General features: G+C 57.1%; 1 non-coding gene across 1 annotated transcript; it reads left to right on the forward strand.

The window, feature by feature from the left end:
- Positions 1 to 4042: 4042 nt before the first annotated feature.
- TRNAL-CAG (transfer RNA leucine (anticodon CAG)) lies at positions 4043 to 4125 on the forward strand. The gene has a single exon. It is a non-coding gene; the product is annotated as a tRNA-Leu (tRNA).
- The last annotated feature ends 16563 nt before the right edge of the window (positions 4126 to 20688 follow it).

Genomic DNA, 20688 nt, shown 5'->3' on the forward strand with positions numbered 1-20688 from the left:
GCGAGCCCTGTTATTAGTGCCCTGTGGCTGTCGCACTCTAGTGCGAGCCCTGTTATTAGTGCTCTAAGGCTGTCTCACTGTAGTGGGAGCCTTGTTATGAGAGCTCTGAGGCTGTCTCAGTGTAATGGGAGCTCTGTTATTAATGCTCTGAGGCTGTCTCAGGGTAGTGCGAGCCCTGTTATTAGTGCCCTGTGGCTGTCGCACTCTAGTGCGAGCCCTGTTATTAGTGCCCTGTGGCTGTCGCACTCTAGTGCGAGCCCTGTATTAGTGCTCTGAGGCTGTCTCAGTGTAGAGGGAGCCTTGTTATGAGAGCTCTGAGGCTGTCTCAGTGTGATGGGAGCTCTGTTATTAATGCTCTGAGGCTGTCTCAGTGTAGTGCGAGCCCTGTTATTAGTGCCCTGTGGCTGTCGCACTCTAGTGCGAGCCCTGTTATTACTGCTCTGAGGCTGTCTCAGTGTAGAGGGAGCCCTACTAGTGCTCTGTAGATGTCCCACAGTAGTAGCAGCCCTGTTATTAGTGTTCTGTGGCAATCTCACTCTGGTGGGAGCTCAATTGTTAGTGTTTTGAGGCTGTCTCTGTGTAGGGGAGCCCTGCTAGTGCTCTGTGGATGTCTCTTGATAGTAGGATCTCTATTGTTAGTGCCAAGTGGCTGTCTCGCTGTAGGAGAAACCCTATCACTGTCTCAGGGATGTGACATCAGTGCATGACGCTGATCTAAATAAACTTCTAAAATATACAAATGCATTTAATTGGACACATGAATTGAGGACAGGAAGTCACCGGCTACAGAGTCAGATGCACCCTCCTATCTGCTCCACACACACTTCCCTTCCCTAGACTGTCCCTCAGGTCCTGACTGCAAGCAGAGAGCGCTGTGGGCAGAGAGCGCTGTGGGCCGGCAGCAGTCTCAGTCCCCAGGTCCCGACTGCAAGCAGAGAGCGCTGTGGGCAGAGAGCGCTGTGGGCAGAGAGCGCTGTGGGGCTGGCAGCAGTCTCAGTCCACTCAGCCCTCATGCTGGTGATTGACAGGAGCAGCCGTGGCCATGTCACACTGAGGTCAAGTGTCACGAGCCAGAAGCTTTAGCAGTGTAGCTCAGGAGGTTAATGCTCTTTGATATTGATGTCTTCGTCATCTGCTGTGACAAGTTTCCCTTTTCAGTGACAAGACTCCTAATTGGCACATTCTTCTGCAGGCTCCGCGTACAGAGCCCCGCCTACTGCTACTGAAGATCTGGAAACTTGTAAGAGCCTGCATTAACTCTTCATAGAGCACCCTTTGAAACTAGACCTCAGAACCCTGAAATCTCAGCAGCAAGACGCCCTGGGTGGATGAGTGTTCACAAGAAGAATATATCAAATTAATGAGAGCCATAAAATACCCAAGAGGGCCAAGTCTGCTGCAAAGAGCTGCCTGTAATCTGCAGGTGACATCTTCATCTCTAAAGAAGGGGCAGTGCCAGCATCCTTTTCAGCTCTCCTTGGGTAACAAGCCTCTCACAGGCTCCCACCTGCACTCAGAAGCAGTTCAGTGACATTCACTCTTGGTGCAAACACCTGCGTGTACCCAGCAAAGCATCAAAGTTTGTATCCTTGCAGGGCAGTCCTGTCGTTTATTCTTATGAGGTCGATACAATGAGTGCTGCTAAGTTGGTGGCAAATGAAAGAAGTAATGCAGCTTGCATTGTTTGCTATAAAAGCCAATTATTAATTCATGTAAGACATATAGCACTCTAATTCACATAAAATATGCTTCATATGGGCGGGATATTGTCTTTTTCCAGCCCCCTGCCTGCCCCGATTTAGTTGCTTTTTCATCTTAAGGTTACCGCATGCAAACACCTTCAAAAAATACCTTCCTTCACCCGCTATCCATTAACCCTCAAGTACCGGACGCTCTCTTCTACCAAAGCATAAACCAACATATGGCTCACTGACAATCTGGCAGCCGTAAGACATTACTTAAGGGCACTTAAAGGTGCTAAAAACAAAGGGGCATATTAATCAAGACAGGTGATAAAATTATCGCAGATTTAGCGGCAGTTAAAGCGGCGATACTTTTATCGCCTGCCTTGATAATATGCCCCAAACATCGTAGGGGCATATTATCAAGCACGGCGTTAAAATTATCGCCGCTTTAGCGGAAGAAAACTGCCGCTAAAGCGGCGATAATGGGCTTGATAATATGCCGCAGAGAATTTCCCATAGAAGCCCATGTTTACACTAAGAACATGGGCTTCTATGGGAATTCTCACAGGCATCTTATCAAGCCCATTATCGCTGCTTTTGCCGCTAAAGCAACGATAATATTAACGCCATTTCTTGATAATATGCCCCTTTATAATTAGGGCTCCCGGTTTTATGGTATTTATTTTTTTGCCATTTCCGTCTGTATTTATCCATATTTATTTTTTGGCCTTTTTTTCTGTATTTATCCATATTTATTTTTGCCACAAGCAAAAGGCGACGCTACAGCTAGTATTTTTCCACATTTATTTACATTGACAAGGCACACCTGCGCCCGGTTGTTATTGGTCAACACAATACATTCAGCTGAAAACTTTGCCATTGTAGTACAAGCACATGTGCATTTCAAGAGACTTTGAGGACATTGAGGCTCTTTCGGGTTTGTTAATGAAGTGAAGACCACTGAAAACCCGTTCAATATTTGCTGATGATATCGGAATGGCGACAATGTTTGTTGGCGCCCCCCAATGACCACCTCCACCACGGATTCTCTCACTAGCACCCTTTAGCAGTGACCAAGTCACCAAAACCACACTCTCTCAGATGCATTGAATTAGTTATATAGCGTAAAAACGGAAAACCGGGAGCCCTATTTATAATTAACAAACATTTCCCTGACAACGCCAATTGCTCTAACTCTAAAAAATGCGAGACCAATTGCATTGCAAATGCTTGTTTATCTTGGGTCCAGAGTACCCTTGCCTCCACTCGGCGCTTTAAACAAGCAGATGTTCAATGCCAGCTTCACATTCTTGTTGGCACTGAAGATGAATCGAAGAGAGGGCATGTTTGATGCCAGGTCAGTCTGTCATTTGTTCTGTATCTGTCAGATTGGACACGCATAAACCATATACCTTTCAATTCGTTTAATACCTATATTGAATACAATTCAGAACAGGCCATAGCTGGATTTTTAGACAGTGCTGTCTTCAAACAGCAAATTCATTGGTAGTGTATGTCTTTCTCTACCCTACAGTCATTAATAACAGTTTACTACCGAAGTAAAATGAAGTCACCTGCCTGTCGCCTTTGACAATCTCTTTCTTTTCTAGCTATATTCTTTTATTCATCTTTGAAGTCTGTGAATGACTTGTGTTTCTTAAAAAGTGTTCGCGCCTGATCTCGAACCGGGGAGCTTACGCGCTTGTCGTACATGTGAAAAACCACTACACTACGGAAACTCAGAACTAGATCGTGGGACCTTTCAGTCACCGTCAGTGCTTGAACGAGTCACCAAGACTTCGAAGAGTCACGAGTTATAGAACTTTTTATAGCCCTTTTCACCATATTGGATTGAAAATGGCAACATTGTGAAACTTTGAAACCAGGTGCTTCATCTTATGTTTTTTTAGTCAGTTCAGTTTGAAAAACATGAGACCCTGAAAGTGGAGGCAGCCAATGTGTGCAGGAGCTGTGGGGGTTAACCGCACCCTCCGCACCCCACAACTGTGCAGCCCTGAACCCCGCTCTACCGCGTCTGCTGCAGTGACTCAACTTTCCAGTAACGCTGCAAAGAAAACAATATTTTTTCCCACAGAATCAAGACGATATTTACACACACTATCGAGAATGTTGGGTGTGGGGTAGTAAATTATGGAGCTGTGTCCAGTGACGACCCGAGCCTGCAGTGTAGAAGCTCTTGGTATCCAGGTTCAGGAGCCATTCATAGAAACATCTCTGACCCCCACCAGCTCCCTGGACAGGAAGTCTTTTTAACTGCAAAGACAGAAATCCGAACACTACAATGCACTCAGTCATTGGATCAGCTGGAACCACGCCCCCCGTCCACTGCTGTGTATGTCAGGATGGCCGAGCGGTCTAAGGCGCTGCGTTCAGGTCGCAGTCTCCTCTGGAGGCGTGGGTTCGAATCCCACTTCTGACACCTACTTTTGAGACATACATTTTTAGACTTGAATTCAGTGTTTTTTTCAAGCACCCTTATCTCAGACCATGCATCACATACATCCGTAAATTGGCTTCTACTAATTGCTAGCAGGTGGCTCTTGAAACAATAAATCCCAGAAACATCTTCGGATCTTCAAGAGAGACTGAAAAAACAACAAGCATTGGCATAGCCAATAGGTCTCGCCTTTGGGACCTTATAACTGTTTAGCCATGCAGCACATTATCACCAACCGGGCAGATTTCTGTGATTCCCACTCGGTGCCCACCGATGACATCTGCTCCCTCCTCGACCAAGGCAGAACCGCGGCCCTCATCCTGCTGGACCTCTCGGCAACCTTCAACACTGTATTAAACCGCACCCTAATCACGAGGCTCTGCGAGGCAGGCATCTGCAACAAGGCCCTGGACTGGATCCACTCCATCCATACCAGCCGAACACAGCGAGTCAGACTACTTAAGTTACTCTCAGAATCTACAGAGATCAGCTACGGTGTGCCACAGGGTTCCTCCCTGAGCCCCAGCCTCTTCAACATCTTCATGGCCCCCATCGCAGCCATCGTCAGAAGCCACTGACTCAACATCGTCTCCTACGCCAGCGACACCCAGCTGATCCTCTCCCTCACCACCAAAATCAACTTTCACAGCAGGATGAAGGCTGTTGCCAACTGGATGAAAGACAGCTGCCTCAAGCAGACCGAAGCACTCATCTTGGGGCCCGCCTCCTCAGCATGGTACGACTCCTAGTGACCCTCCGTACTAGGAACCCCCCACACCCATGGACCACGCATAAAACCTCTGCATCATACTGGACTCATCGCTCCCAATGAACCGCCAGATCAATGCCATCCCTTCATCATGTTCCTCTAGCTTCGCCTGTTTAGAAAAACATTCAGATGGATCCTCACAGAATCCAGAAAGATGGTCACCCATGTACGCCTCACCAGCAGACCTGAGTACGGCAACGCACTCTATGCCAGCATAACCCAGGAACAGCTCAGGAAAATACAGAAGGATCACACTGGTCTTCGACATCCCTTTGCTGCAGCCACATAACACAGCTCCTCCGTCAACTCCCCTGCCTCCAAGTCAACAAGAGAATCACCTTCAAGGTCCTCACTCCTACAAGGCTCTGAATGACGCAGGACCAGCATTTCTGAGCCTCACATTTCATGTACACGCCAGACAACTTCGCTCTTCCCAACTTGCCCTGGCCACTGTCTCACGGATTCACAAGACCAGAACTGGTGGAATATCCTTCCCCTACCTCACCACCAAGACCTGGAACAACCTGCCCCTCCACCTCAGGCAATACCCGTCGTTGATGCAATTCAAGAAGGTTCTCAAGACCTGGCTGTTTGACTGAACCTCCACGACCAGGCGGATCAGCAGCCCCCCCAATTCCCACACACTCCTTCCCAGCACCCACCCCCCAGTGCCTTGAGGCCCTCACGGGTAGCTAGCAGCACTATACAAGCTCCTGATTGATTGATTGATGGATTGATAGTATGACCCCTGTAATTAGTGCTTTGTGGCTGTCTCAGTGTAGTGCGAGCCCTGTTATTAGTGCTCTGAAGCTGTGTCACTGTAGTGCGAACACTGTTATTAGTGCTCTGAGGCTGTCTTAGTGTAGTGTGAGCCCTTTTATTAGTGCTCTGAGGCTGTCTTAGTGTAGTGCGAGCCCTGTTATTAGTGCTCTGAGGCTGTGTCAGTGTAGTGCGAACCCTGTTATTAGTGCTCTGAGGCTGTCCCAGTGTAGTGTGAGTCCTGTTATTAGTGCTCCGAGGCTGTCCCAGTGTAGTGTGAGCCCTGTTATTAGTGCTCTGAGGCTGTCTCAGTGTAGTGCGAGCCCTGTTATTAGTGCTCCGAGGCTGTCTCAGTGAAGTAAGAGCCCTGTTATTAGAGCTCTGTGGCTGTCTCAGTGTAGTGCGAGCCCTGTTATTAGTGCTCTGAAGCTGTGTCAGTGTAGTGCGAAACCCTGTTATTAGTGCTCTGAGGCTGTCTTAGTGTAGTGTGAGCCCTTTTATTAGTGCTCTGAGGCTGTCTTAGTGTAGTGAGAGCCCTGTTGTAAGTGCTCTGAGCATGTCTCAGTGTAGTGGGAGCCCTGTTATTAGTGCTCTGAGGCTGTCTCAGTGTAGTGCGAGCCCTGTTATTAGTGCTCCGAGGCTGTCTCAGTGAAGTAAGAGCCCTGTTATTAGAGCTCTGTGGCTGTCTCAGTGTAGTGCGAGCCCTGTTATTAGTGCTCTGAAGCTGTGTCAGTGTAGTGCGAAACCCTGTTATTAGTGCTCTGAGGCTGTCTTAGTGTAGTGAGAGCCCTGTTGTAAGTGCTCTGAGCATGTCTCAGTGTAGTGGGAGCCCTGTTATTAGTGCTCTGAGGCTGTCTCAGTGTAGTGCGAGCCCTGTATTAGTGCTCTGAGGCTGTCTCAGTGTAGTGCGAGCCCTGTATTAGTGCTCTGAGGCTGTCTCAGTGTAGTGCGAGCCCTGTATTAGTGCTCTGAGGCTGTCTCAGTGTAGTGCGAGCCCTGTATTAGTGCTCTGAGGCTGTCTCAGTGTAGTCCGAGCCCTGTTATTAGCGCTCTGAGGCTGTGTCAAGTGTAGTGGGAGCCCTATCGATAGTGCTCTGATACCGCCTGAGTGTAGTGTGCGCCGTTTTATCAGTGCACTGATACTGTCTCGGTGCAGTGCGAGCCCTATCGTTAGTGCTTTGTGGCTGTCTTACTCTAGAGCAGAGGTCTTCAAAATTTCTGATGCCGAGACCCCCTGTCAAACTTTTTTAGGCATAAGGACCCCCTCCTGACAAAAACGTTATTGAACCTGGTACTCCTCATCATTGACAACTATTAACAACCTCAGACGCCCCCAATCCCCGCATTAAATCCTTTTTTCGTTCGGTATATAAGATCAAACAGTGTTTAGCAAAGCAAAGATCAGTCAGCGTGGTCAAAGGTGTGGCTAAAAACAAATTGCCTCATTTATGAGGAATTGACATAGGGCAGCGTCGCAAGTCTTCTTTGCTGCCCTGCCCTGCCCCACGCCAATGTGAAAGGACAGGAATGCACCATATTTATGAAATGCGGTGCATTCCTGTCCTTTCCCCCTGCGTTGGCGCACAAATTGCTGCCTAGTGATAATGTAGGTAGGATTGCTTTTGTGCAGGAAGGGCCAACTTCCTGCACAAAAACAATCCAGAGAGGGGTTTTCTTCTGTCTATGTGAGCTACAGAATGCAGCACTCATGGAAAGAGGTATAACGTGGAGAAATGAAAATAGTCCTCCTTGTTACTCCTGCTGTGGAGAGGCGTAAGGTTTTGGCGCTGCCCTACGTGATTTTGCAAATCTGGGTGTAGGACAGTAGGTTCTGCTTTAATGGTTACCCCCACTTTTTGCCTGGTGTAATGCGGTTTCTGACTAGTCTGACTGGGATCCTTCTAATCAGGACCCCAGTCTCTCTACTTCCTCACCTAAATTCTATGGTAAGTACAGATTGGATACTGGGGTACCCTTATAAAGTCCCTAGTATATGCTTCTAAGGTACCCAGGGCATAGGTACGCCAGGGGTCCCCCATAGGATGAAGCATGTATTATGTCAACTATGGGAGACCATTCAAACTATCACTACAGGCCTGCCATTGCAGCCTGTGTAAGCTGGTGCTTGCACCACTTACGAAAGATATAGGTGTTGGACCCGGCCTCGTGGCGTGGTCCTTAACCCCATGGATTGTGCCCGTTCCCCGCCCCGGCCTTCACGGGCCACCCGTCTGAACTGCACCAAGGCCCTTCACCCGGAGCTGCACGCGGTCGCATACTCCTCGTGGCTCCGCCATCTTGTTGGCATCCACGTCACACTGTGCACCAGCCAGCGCAACCCGGCCTCGACCCCAGCGAAGCCCCGAGATCGAGGCACCACGAACTGGCCAGGGGGTGCCGCAGGAACCATTCATCGCCCCCGGCGGAGGACAGTATCGATGGGACCCCAACTGTCCTCCCCTCTCGAGGTGTGATCGCCCTGCAACTCCCTTGGGCCTGGCGCCTCTCCTGCTGGGCGTCTGGCCACCTCCACCCGGCCACTCCGCCCTCCCGGGCGCATAGGTCCGGACATCAAAGGGCTCCAGACCTATATCTGGGGCGACCCCACCACAGATCGGCAGTTGTATCCCGGAGTCGAGAGCCCTGCTGAGTGAATCGCGGCTGACCCTACGGAGAAGAACTCTTGTCGGAACCATCACGAGCCCTGCTGACTGCGTCGCGGCTCCCTCTTGTGAACAATCTGAACCACCTGGAACATCGGAGCCCTGCTGACGCTGTCGCGGCCCAACCTCGCTGAAACCTTCCTCGGAGCCCTGCTGACGACGTCGCGGCTCGAGCTGAGCAGAAACCATCTTGAGAGCCCTGCTGATTGAATCGCGGCTCTCCCCAAACTGTCCGCCAGAGCCCTGCTGACGCCGTCGCGGCTCGACCCCTCCGAGATCCGGAGGGCCTCCAGATTGAGGATAAGAACTGGGCCCCAGGTACCCTCGTACCGCATTCCTGCCAAAGACTGTCCCGCTACCCCTACCCTTCCAAAGAGACATTGAGACTTTTGGTGGATCCCTCGATCCCTTCGTGTAAATATTGAACTCGTAAACTTTTATTGCTGATAAAGAATTGCTTGTCGTAAGACAACCTCCTTGAGTCCTGTGTGGTGGTGTTACTGTGCTAGCACGTGATAGGAGAAGGATCTCTCAGGAGACTTCTCGGCAGCGCTCGGCTACTTCGTGCAGTGTGAGGGCCCCCCTTGGTGGTCTCGCCGACTCCTCGGGGTCCGCCTTCCAACATTTGGTGGCCAGCGACGGGATCCGAGCCGAACGCAATACGTACCAGCCAGTACCCACTAGCTACCCATCCAAACGAACAGCATCATGAGCAGCCAGGAAAACAACGCGACAATGGAGTTCCAGCCCGAACGGCTGGAGGAATATACGCACAAAGAGTTAAAACAGTTCTGCAAGGACAAAGGCATTGCAACCACCGGCCTAGGTACCAAAGAAGAGATGCAGAAGGCTCTAAGGGCATGGTGGGAGGCCGGGGCAGGCCCCTCCCAGGAAGAAGGTCCCCTGCCCCTGACTGAGACCACATCAACCGCACTGACTCCGGCAACCGGAGGAAGAAAGAGCCTAGAAACCGGCCTCTCCGAAGACGAAATACGAGAGCGGGAGAAGGTCCGGAGCCACGAGCTACAGCTCGCACGACTGCGGCTGGACGGCGAACTCCAGCTGGCAGAAAAGAAACTGGCCCTAGAGCAGCTACGGCTTCAAGAGGAGATCGAGGAGAAGAGACGACACCGGGAGTTGGAGGAGAAGAAACTGACTCTTGAGCACGAGCGCAGTCTCAAGGAGCTCGAGATCAAGGCCAAGAACGGAGGGACCAACCCCCCCAGTACTAGAGACACTCTACCGCCTTCCGAGACAAAGGTACATATCCCGAAAGAGGTCGTCAAGGAGTATTACAAGAATGACGACATCCAACAATGGTTCAAGGCCTACGAGGTGGCCATGACCTCTCATCGGGTGCCCCGAAAAGACTGGGGCGCGGGCCTGTGGGGGCGGTTCCTGAGTGAGGGTCGAGACACGCTGCTCCAGCTGCCGGAGGAGGTGATGACCTCCTACGATCACATGAAGGAGGCCTTGCTCACCCGCTACGGGCTAACCGCGGAAATGTACCGCCAGCGGTTCAGAGACTGCAAGAAAATCCCGGGTACCACATGGGTGGAATATGTGGACTTTTTCAGCCGGGCCCTAGATGGGTGGATCAAAGGGAGCAAAGTAACCACCTACGGGCAGTTGGTCGACCTCATCATGTGGGAGCACCTCTCCAACAATTGCTTTGTGGAACTAAGACAGCACCTCCTCGACAGCAAAATGACCGACCCACGAAAACTCGCCGTCGAGGCCGATCGATGGGTCAACTCCCGGGTCCCCCGGAACTCAATGGGGGAGTACCAGAGGAACCCCACCGGACCCCCCCGCCAGCGCGGTGGAGGGGGAGGGCCGAACAGGAACCGAGACCCTCCCGCCGGGGCCCCCAGGAGCCCCCCTCGAGGGCCACCGCAGCAACAACTCTCTCCGAGCCTAGCCCGAAGGGGGGCGCCCCCGGCCAGACCCGGACCACGGCCACCAGTGACCTGCTACGGCTGCCAACAAACCGGACACTATGCCAGCGATCCGGTCTGCCCCCTGAACCGAAGAAACGGGGCCGGCGGGCCCCCGCCCCGACAGCTGGCGGCCGCCGCCCTGGGAGAAGGAGAAGAGGAAGAGGAGACCCTCGACCGAGGAAACACTGAGTGGGAGCCGGCAGCCATGTCCCTGGTCTGCCTGGGTAGCCGAGAAATGGTACCCTGCACCCCCATCCCAAGCAACACCCAGAAGTACCGGCAGCAGGTCACGGTCAATGGACAACGGGCCGAAGCCCTTCGTGACACAGGCGCCAGTATCACCGCTGTCCGCTGCCACCTGGTGACCCCTGAACAGATTCTACCGAATGTCCTGTGCCCCGTACGGACGGCCGACAACAGAGAAAGCCTGTGCCAGATGGCCCTGGTCCCCTTCGAGTGGGGAGGGGTGACGGGCCTGCTGAAGGTGACGGTGCGCGACGACGCCCCTGTCGACTGTCTCCTGGGGAACGACTTGGAGAGTTCCCCCTGGGCTCAAGTGGAGCGACGAGAGCACCTCCGCATGTTGGGACTGGCTGACTGGGCCTGCGCCATCACCCGGTCCATGACCGCCCGGGCCCCCCGCTCATCCTCGACCTCCGGGGCCGCCCAAGCCGAGGGGCTCACACCCCCTCCCACCAGCAGCGAGGAGGAGGCGGACACCGACCCTGGACACAGCGAATCCTCCCCCGAAGAGATGGCGTCCCCGAGCGCCCTACCAGAACTGACACAATGGCGACATGAAGGGGGCCCCACCCGAGAGCAGTTCCAGCAAGAACAGCAGTCCTGTCCCTCTCTCGAAGGGGTCCGACAACAGGCGACCGCGCAAGCCAACGGTGACCAGACCGGCACCCACTGGGTCTACTGGGCCGAGGGCCTGTTGTACAGTGAACAGAAAGTGGCAGAACTCGGGGCCAGCCGCGTGTTGGTGGTCCCCCTCCGCTTCCGGGAGTTCCTTCTCAACCTGGCACATGATGTGCCCCTCGCCGGACACTTGGGGCAAGACAAAACGTACAGTCGTCTGGTGACCCACTTCTACTGGCCCCGGATGTGGAGAGACGTGGACAACCACTGCCGGTCCTGCCAGACCTGCCAAGCCAGCGGGAAGACGGGGGGTCGGGCCAAGGCCTCCCTCCAGCCCTTTCCAGCCGTCAGCACCCCGTTCGAACGGGTCGGAATCGACATTGTGGGGCCCCTGGACCCCCAAACCGCCCTGGGCCACCGCTTCATCCTGGTCCTCGTGGACCACGCCACCAGGTACCCGGAGGCGGTCCCGCTAAGAACTATAACGGCCCCTGTGGTAGGCCGGGCCTTGATGGGGATCTTCTCCCGAGTGGGATTCCCCCGCGAAGTGGTGAGCGACCGCGGCACGAACTTTATCTCCAGGTACATGCGGTCCCTGTGGCAGCAGTGCGGGGTCACATACAAGTTCACGACCCCCTATCACCCTCAGGGGAACGGACTGGTTGAGCGGTTCAACCGAACATTAAAAGGGATGATCCAGGGCCTGGAAGAGCCCCTCAGGCGGAGATGGGATGTTCTGCTGCCGGGCCTCCTGTTTGCCTATTGGGAGGTCCCGCAGAAGTCCCTGGGGTTCAGCCCGTTCGAGCTATTGTATGGACACCCGGTCCGCGGACCGCTCAGCCTGGTCAAGGAGGGTTGGGAGATGAAGCCCCAAGGCGCCCCTCCTGACGTCTACCGATACCTCCTGACTCTCCGGAACCAGACCCGCAAGTTCCGAGCCATGGCCGAAGCCAACCTCGAGGCCAGCCAGGAGGACATGAAGCGGTGGTACGATCGGAACTCCTCTACCATAGAATTCGAGCCCGGACAGAAGGTATGGGTCATGGCCCCGGTCGAACCCGGCGCCCTCCAGGACAAGTGGACCGGGCCCTTCAAGGTAGTGGAGAAGAAAAGTCCCGTCACTTACCTGGTCGACCTGGAGTCCCCCCGGAACCCCCTCCGGGTCTTACATGCGAACAGGCTAAAACCCCACTTTGCCCGGACCGAACTGAGCCTGCTGCTGGCGACCGACGAGGGGGGCGAGGACGACTCCGAACCCCTGCCCGACCTCTTGCAGTCCAATATTCATGACGGATCGATCGAAGGGGTCCAACTCGCCTCTTCCCTGACTCCGGAACAGCGCAACGACTGCCAGCGACTGCTGCGGGACTACGCAGCCCTCTTCTCCCTCACCCCGGGGGTGACCCACTGGTGCGTCCACGACGTCGACACCGGGGAGAGCCCCCCCGTGCGACACAGAGCCTACCGGGTGCCTGACCGAGTGCGGGCCTGCATCCAGGCCGAAGTAACGAAGGTGCTGGCCCTGGGGGTCATCGAACCCTCCGACAGCCCGTGGGCCAGCCCTGTCGTCCTGGTGCCCAAGGCCGCAGCTCCCGGCCACCCCCCAGAGTTGCGATTCTGCGTGGACTACCGAGCCCTGAATGCAGTAACCAAGACAGACGCCCACCCGATACCCCGGGCCGACGAACTCATCGACCGCCTAGGGGCCGCTCGCTACTTGAGCACGCTGGACCTCACCGCCGGGTACTGGCAAATCCAGCTCACCCCCGGCGCCCAAGAAAGATCCGCCTTTTCGACCCCGGATGGGCATTACCACTTTCGGGTGATGCCCTTCGGAATGAAGAACGCCCCGGCCACCTTCCAAAGACTAGTGAACAAGGTTTTGGCCGGGCTTGAGGCCTTCAGCGCGGGGTACCTAGATGACATTGCCGTGTACAGCAACCACTGGGCCGAGCACCTCCTTCACCTGACAGCCGTCCTGGCCGCCCTCCAGCGGGCCGGGCTCACAATCAAGGCCAGCAAATGTCAAGTCGGCCACGGATCCGTGACCTACCTGGGCCATCAAGTGGGGAGCGGGCAGGTGGCCCCCCTCCAAACGAAGATAGATGCCATCCAGACCTGGGAACCCCCCACTACCCAGACCGCTGTCCGGGCCTTCCTGGGCCTAGCCGGATACTACCGGCGGTTTATCCGGGACTATGGGAGCATTGTTGGCCCCCTCACAGAGTTAACGTCCAAAAAGCAGCCCAAGAAGGTACACTGGACACCCCGCTGCCAAACAGCCTTCGACACCTTAAAGACAGCCATGTGTACTGCTCCGGTGCTGCAAGCCCCGGACTACCAGAAGGAGTTCGTGGTACAGACGGACGCCTCCGAGTATGGGATCGGGGCCGTCCTATCCCAAGCCGACGAAAAGGGGCTCGACCGACCAGTGGCCTTCATCAGCCGACGACTACTGCCCCGAGAGCAACGCTGGAGCACCATTGAGCGTGAGGCCTTCGCGGTGGTGTGGGCCCTCAAGAAGCTCCGGCCCTACCTCTTTGGTACCCACTTCCGGGTCCAGACCGACCACCGGCCCTTGCGGTGGTTAATGCAAATGCGGGGCGAGAACCCCAAGCTGCTGCGGTGGTCCATCTCGCTACAAGGGATGGACTTTGACGTCGAACACCGGCCCGGCAATGACCACGCCAACGCCGACGGCCTGTCCTGCTTCTTCCGCCTTGACGAGGAGAATCCCCAAGGAGATGGGTGACTCTCCATGCCTTCGGCTGGGGGGGACGCCTGTTGGACCCGGCCTCGTGGCGTGGTCCTTAACCCCATGGATTGTGCCCGTTCCCCGCCCCGGCCTTCACGGGCCACCCGTCTGAACTGCACCAAGGCCCTTCACCCGGAGCTGCACGCGGTCGCATACTCCTCGTGGCTCCGCCATCTTGTTGGCATCCACGTCACACTGTGCACCAGCCAGCGCAACCCGGCCTCGACCCCAGCGAAGCCCCGAGATCGAGGCACCACGAACTGGCCAGGGGGTGCCGCAGTAACCATTCATCGCCCCCGGCGGAGGACAGTATCGATGGGACCCCAACTGTCCTCCCCTCTCGAGGTGTGATCGCCCTGCAACTCCCTTGGGCCTGGCGCCTCTCCTGCTGGGCGTCTGGCCACCTCCACCCGGCCACTCCGCCCTCCCGGGCGCATAGGTCCGGACATCAAAGGGCTCCAGACCTATATCTGGGGCGACCCCACCACAGATCGGCAGTTGTATCCCGGAGTCGAGAGCCCTGCTGAGTGAATCGCGGCTGACCCTACGGAGAAGAACTCTTGTCGGAACCATCACGAGCCCTGCTGACTGCGTCGCGGCTCCCTCTTGTGAACAATCTGAACCACCTGGAACATCGGAGCCCTGCTGACGCTGTCGCGGCCCAACCTCGCTGAAACCTTCCTCGGAGCCCTGCTGACGACGTCGCGGCTCGAGCTGAGCAGAAACCATCTTGAGAGCCCTGCTGATTGAATCGCGGCTCTCCCCAAACTGTCCGCCAGAGCCCTGCTGACGCCGTCGCGGCTCGACCCCTCCGAGATCCGTAGGGCCTCCAGATTGAGGATAAGAACTGGGCCCCAGGTACCCTCGTACCGCATTCCTGCCAAAGACTGTCCCGCTACCCCTACCCTTCCAAAGAGACATTGAGACTTTTGGTGGATCCCTCGATCCCTTCGTGTAAATATTGAACTCGTAAACTTTTATTGCTGATAAAGAATTGCTTGTCGTAAGACAACCTCCTTGAGTCCTGTGTGGTGGTGTTACTGTGCTAGCACGTGATAGGAGAAGGATCTCTCAGGAGACTTCTCGGCAGCGCTCGGCTACTTCGTGCAGTGTGAGGGCCCCCCTTGGTGGTCTCGCCGACTCCTCGGGGTCCGCCTTCCAACATTTGGTGGCCAGCGACGGGATCCGAGCCGAACGCAATACGTACCAGCCAGTACCCACTAGCTACCCATCCAAACGAACAGCATCATGAGCAGCCAGGAAAACAACGCGACAATGGAGTTCCAGCCCGAACGGCTGGAGGAATATACGCACAAAGAGTTAAAACAGTTCTGCAAGGACAAAGGCATTGCAACCACCGGCCTAGGTACCAAAGAAGAGATGCAGAAGGCTCTAAGGGCATGGTGGGAGGCTGGGGCAGGCCCCTCCCAGGAAGAAGGTCCCCTGCCCCTGACTGAGACCACATCAACCGCACTGACTCCGGCAACCGGAGGAAGAAAGAGCCTAGAAACCGGCCTCTCCGAAGACGAAATACGAGAGCGGGAGAAGGTCCGGAGCCACGAGCTAGAGCTCGCACGACTGCGGCTGGACGGCGAACTCCAGCTGGCAGAAAAGAAACTGGCCCTAGAGCAGCTACGGCTTCAAGAGGAGATCGAGGAGAAGAGACGACACCGGGAGTTGGAGGAGAAGAAACTGACTCTTGAGCACGAGCGCAGTCTCAAGGAGCTCGAGATCAAGGCCAAGAACGGAGGGACCAACCCCCCCAGTACTAGAGACACTCTACCGCCTTCCGAGACAAAGGTACATATCCCGAAAGAGGTCGTCAAGGAGTATTACAAGAATGACGACATCCAACAATGGTTCAAGGCCTACGAGGTGGCCATGACCTCTCATCGGGTGCCCCGAAAAGACTGGGGCGCGGGCCTGTGGGGGCGGTTCCTGAGTGAGGGTCGAGACACGCTGCTCCAGCTGCCGGAGGAGGTGATGACCTCCTACGATCACATGAAGGAGGCCTTGCTCACCCGCTACGGGCTAACCGCGGAAATGTACCGCCAGCGGTTCAGAGACTGCAAGAAAATCCCGGGTACCACATGGGTGGAATATGTGGACTTTTTCAGCCGGGCCCTAGATGGGTGGATCAAAGGGAGCAAAGTAACCACCTACGGGCAGTTGGTCGACCTCATCATGTGGGAGCACCTCTCCAACAATTGCTTTGTGGAACTAAGACAGCACCTCCTCGACAGCAAAATGACCGACCCACGAAAACTCGCCGTCGAGGCCGATCGATGGGTCAACTCCCGGGTCCCCCGGAACTCAATGGGGGAGTACCAGAGGAACCCCACCGGACCCCCCCGCCAGCGCGGTGGAGGGGGAGGGCCGAACAGGAACCGAGACCCTCCCGCCGGGGCCCCCAGGAGCCCCCCTCGAGGGCCACCGCAGCAACAACTCTCTCCGAGCCTAGCCCGAAGGGGGGCGCCCCCGGCCAGACCCGGACCACGGCCACCAGTGACCTGCTACGGCTGCCAACAAACCGGACACTATGCCAGCGATCCGGTCTGCCCCCTGAACCGAAGAAACGGGGCCGGCGGGCCCCCGCCCCGACAGCTGGCGGCCGCCGCCCTGGGAGAAGGAGAAGAGGAAGAGGAGACCCTCGACCGAGGAAACACTGAGTGGGAGCCGGCAGCCATGTCCCTGGTCTGCCTGGGTAGCCGAGAAATGGTACCCTGCACCCCCATCCCAAGCAACACCCAGAAGTACCGGCAGCAGGTCACGGTCAATGGACAACGGGCCGAAGCCCTTCGTGACACAGGCGCCAGTATCACCGCTGTCCGCTGCCACCTGGTGACCCCTGAACAGATTCTACCGAATGTCCTGTGCCCCATACGGACGGCCGACAACAGAGAAAGCCTGTGCCAGATGGCCCTGGTCCCCTTCGAGTGGGGAGGGGTGACGGGCCTGCTGAAGGTGACGGTGCGCGACGACGCCTCTGTCGACTGTCTCCTGGGGAACGACTTGGAGAGTTCCCCCTGGGCTCAAGTGGAGCGACGAGAGCACCTCCGCATGTTGGGACTGGCTGACTGGGCCTGCGCCATCACCCGGTCCATGACCGCCCGGGCCCCCCGCTCATCCTCGACCTCCGGGGCCGCCCAAGCCGAGGGGCTCACACCCCCTCCCACCAGCAGCGAGGAGGAGGCGGACACCGACCCTGGACCCAGCGAATCCTCCCCCGAAGAGATGGCGTCCCCGAGCGCCCTACCAGAACTGACACAATGGCGACATGAAGGGGGCCCCACCCGAGAGCAGTTCCAGCAAGAACAGCAGTCCTGTCCCTCTCTCGAAGGGGTCCGACAACAGGCGACCGCGCAAGCCAACGGTGACCAGACCGGCACCCACTGGGTCTACTGGGCCGAGGGCCTGTTGTACAGTGAACAGAAAGTGGCAGAACTCGGGGCCAGCCGCGTGTTGGTGGTCCCCCTCCGCTTCCGGGAGTTCCTTCTCAACCTGGCACATGATGTGCCCCTCGCCGGACACTTGGGGCAAGACAAAACGTACAGTCGTCTGGTGACCCACTTCTACTGGCCCCGGATGTGGAGAGACGTGGACAACCACTGCCGGTCCTGCCAGACCTGCCAAGCCAGCGGGAAGACGGGGGGTCGGGCCAAGGCCCCCCTCCAGCCCTTTCCAGCCGTCAGCACCCCGTTCGAACGGGTCGGAATCGACATTGTGGGGCCCCTGGACCCCCAAACCGCCCTGGGCCACCGCTTCATCCTGGTCCTCGTGGACCACGCCACCAGGTACCCGGAGGCGGTCCCGCTAAGAACTATAACGGCCCCTGTGGTAGGCCGGGCCTTGATGGGGATCTTCTCCCGAGTGGGATTCCCCCGCGAAGTGGTGAGCGACCGCGGCACGAACTTTATCTCCAGGTACATGCGGTCCCTGTGGCAGCAGTGCGGGGTCACATACAAGTTCACGACCCCCTATCACCCTCAGGGGAACGGACTGGTTGAGCGGTTCAACCGAACATTAAAAGGGATGATCCAGGGCCTGGAAGAGCCCCTCAGGCGGAGATGGGATGTTCTGCTGCCGGGCCTCCTGTTTGCCTATTGGGAGGTCCCGCAGAAGTCCCTGGGGTTCAGCCCGTTCGAGCTATTGTATGGACACCCGGTCCGCGGACCGCTCAGCCTGGTCAAGGAGGGTTGGGAGATGAAGCCCCAAGGCGCCCCTCCTGACGTCTACCGATACCTCCTGACTCTCCGGAACCAGACCCGCAAGTTCCGAGCCATGGCCGAAGCCAACCTCGAGGCCAGCCAGGAGGACATGAAGCGGTGGTACGATCGGAACTCCTCTACCATAGAATTCGAGCCCGGACAGAAGGTATGGGTCATGGCCCCGGTCGAACCCGGCGCCCTCCAGGACAAGTGGACCGGGCCCTTCAAGGTAGTGGAGAAGAAAAGTCCCGTCACTTACCTGGTCGACCTGGAGTCCCCCCGGAACCCCCTCCGGGTCTTACATGCGAACAGGCTAAAACCCCACTTTGCCCGGACCGAACTGAGCCTGCTGCTGGCGACCGACGAGGGGGGCGAGGACGACTCCGAACCCCTGCCCGACCTCTTGCAGTCCAATATTCATGACGGATCGATCGAAGGGGTCCAACTCGCCTCTTCCCTGACTCCGGAACAGCGCAACGACTGCCAGCGACTGCTGCGGGACTACGCAGCCCTCTTCTCCCTCACCCCGGGGGTGACCCACTGGTGCGTCCACGACGTCGACACCGGGGAGAGCCCCCCCGTGCGACACAGAGCCTACCGGGTGCCTGACCGAGTGCGGGCCTGCATCCAGGCCGAAGTAACGAAGGTGCTGGCCCTGGGGGTCATCGAACCCTCCGACAGCCCGTGGGCCAGCCCTGTCGTCCTGGTGCCCAAGGCCGCAGCTCCCGGCCACCCCCCAGAGTTGCGATTCTGCGTGGACTACCGAGCCCTGAATGCAGTAACCAAGACAGACGCCCACCCGATACCCCGGGCCGACGAACTCATCGACCGCCTAGGGGCCGCTCGCTACTTGAGCACGCTGGACCTCACCGCCGGGTACTGGCAAATCCAGCTCACCCCCGGCGCCCAAGAAAGATCCGCCTTTTCGACCCCGGATGGGCATTACCACTTTCGGGTGATGCCCTTCGGAATGAAGAACGCCCCGGCCACCTTCCAAAGACTAGTGAACAAGGTTTTGGCCGGGCTTGAGGCCTTCAGCGCGGCCTACCTAGATGACATTGCCGTGTACAGCAACCACTGGGCCGAGCACCTCCTTCACCTGACAGCCGTCCTGGCCGCCCTCCAGCGGGCCGGGCTCACAATCAAGGCCAGCAAATGTCAAGTCGGCCACGGATCCGTGACCTACCTGGGCCATCAAGTGGGGAGCGGGCAGGTGGCCCCCCTCCAAACGAAGATAGATGCCATCCAGACCTGGGAACCCCCCACTACCCAGACCGCTGTCCGGGCCTTCCTGGGCCTCACCGGATACTACCGGCGGTTTATCCGGGACTATGGGAGCATTGTTGGCCCCCTCACAGAGTTAACGTCCAAAAAGCAGCCCAAGAAGGTACACTGGACACCCCGCTGCCAAACAGCCTTCGACACCTTAAAGACAGCCATGTGTACTGCTCCGGTGCTGCAAGCCCCGGACTACCAGAAGGAGTTCGTGGTACAGACGGACGCCTCCGAGTATGGGATCGGGGCCGTCCTATCCCAAGCCGACGAAAAGGGGCTCGACCGACCAGTGGCCTTCATCAGCCGACGACTACTGCCCCGAGAGCAACGCTGGAGCACCATTGAGCGTGAGGCCTTCGCGGTGGTGTGGGCCCTCAAGAAGCTCCGGCCCTACCTCTTTGGTACCCACTTCCGGGTCCAGACCGACCACCGGCCCTTGCGGTGGTTAATGCAAATGCGGGGCGAGAACCCCAAGCTGCTGCGGTGGTCCATCTCGCTACAAGGGATGGACTTTGACGTCGAACACCGGCCCGGCAATGACCACGCCAACGCCGACGGCCTGTCCTGCTTCTTCCGCCTTGACGAGGAGAATCCCCAAGGAGATGGGTGACTCTCCATGCCTTCGGCTGGGGGGGACGCCTGTTGGACCCGGCCTCGTGGCGTGGTCCTTAACCCCATGGATTGTGCCCGTTCCCCGCCCCGGCCTTCACGGGCCACCCGTCTGAACTGCACCAAGGCCCTTCACCCGGAGCTGCACGCGGTCGCATACTCCTCGTGGCTCCGCCATCTTGTTGGCATCCACGTCACACTGTGCACCAGCCAGCGCAACCCGGCCTCGACCCCAGCGAAGCCCCGAGATCGAGGCACCACGAACTGGCCAGGGGGTGCCGCAGTAACCATTCATCGCCCCCGGCGGAGGACAGTATCGATGGGACCCCAACTGTCCTCCCCTCTCGAGGTGTGATCGCCCTGCAACTCCCTTGGGCCTGGCGCCTCTCCTGCTGGGCGTCTGGCCACCTCCACCCGGCCACTCCGCCCTCCCGGGCGCATAGGTCCGGACATCAAAGGGCTCCAGACCTATATCTGGGGCGACCCCACCACAGATCGGCAGTTGTATCCCGGAGTCGAGAGCCCTGCTGAGTGAATCGCGGCTGACCCTACGGAGAAGAACTCTTGTCGGAACCATCACGAGCCCTGCTGACTGCGTCGCGGCTCCCTCTTGTGAACAATCTGAACCACCTGGAACATCGGAGCCCTGCTGACGCTGTCGCGGCCCAACCTCGCTGAAACCTTCCTCGGAGCCCTGCTGACGACG

This window comes from Triturus cristatus, chromosome 4_1, assembly GCF_964204655.1.
Source record: "Triturus cristatus chromosome 4_1, aTriCri1.1, whole genome shotgun sequence".
Lineage (NCBI taxonomy): Eukaryota > Metazoa > Chordata > Amphibia > Caudata > Salamandridae > Triturus > Triturus cristatus.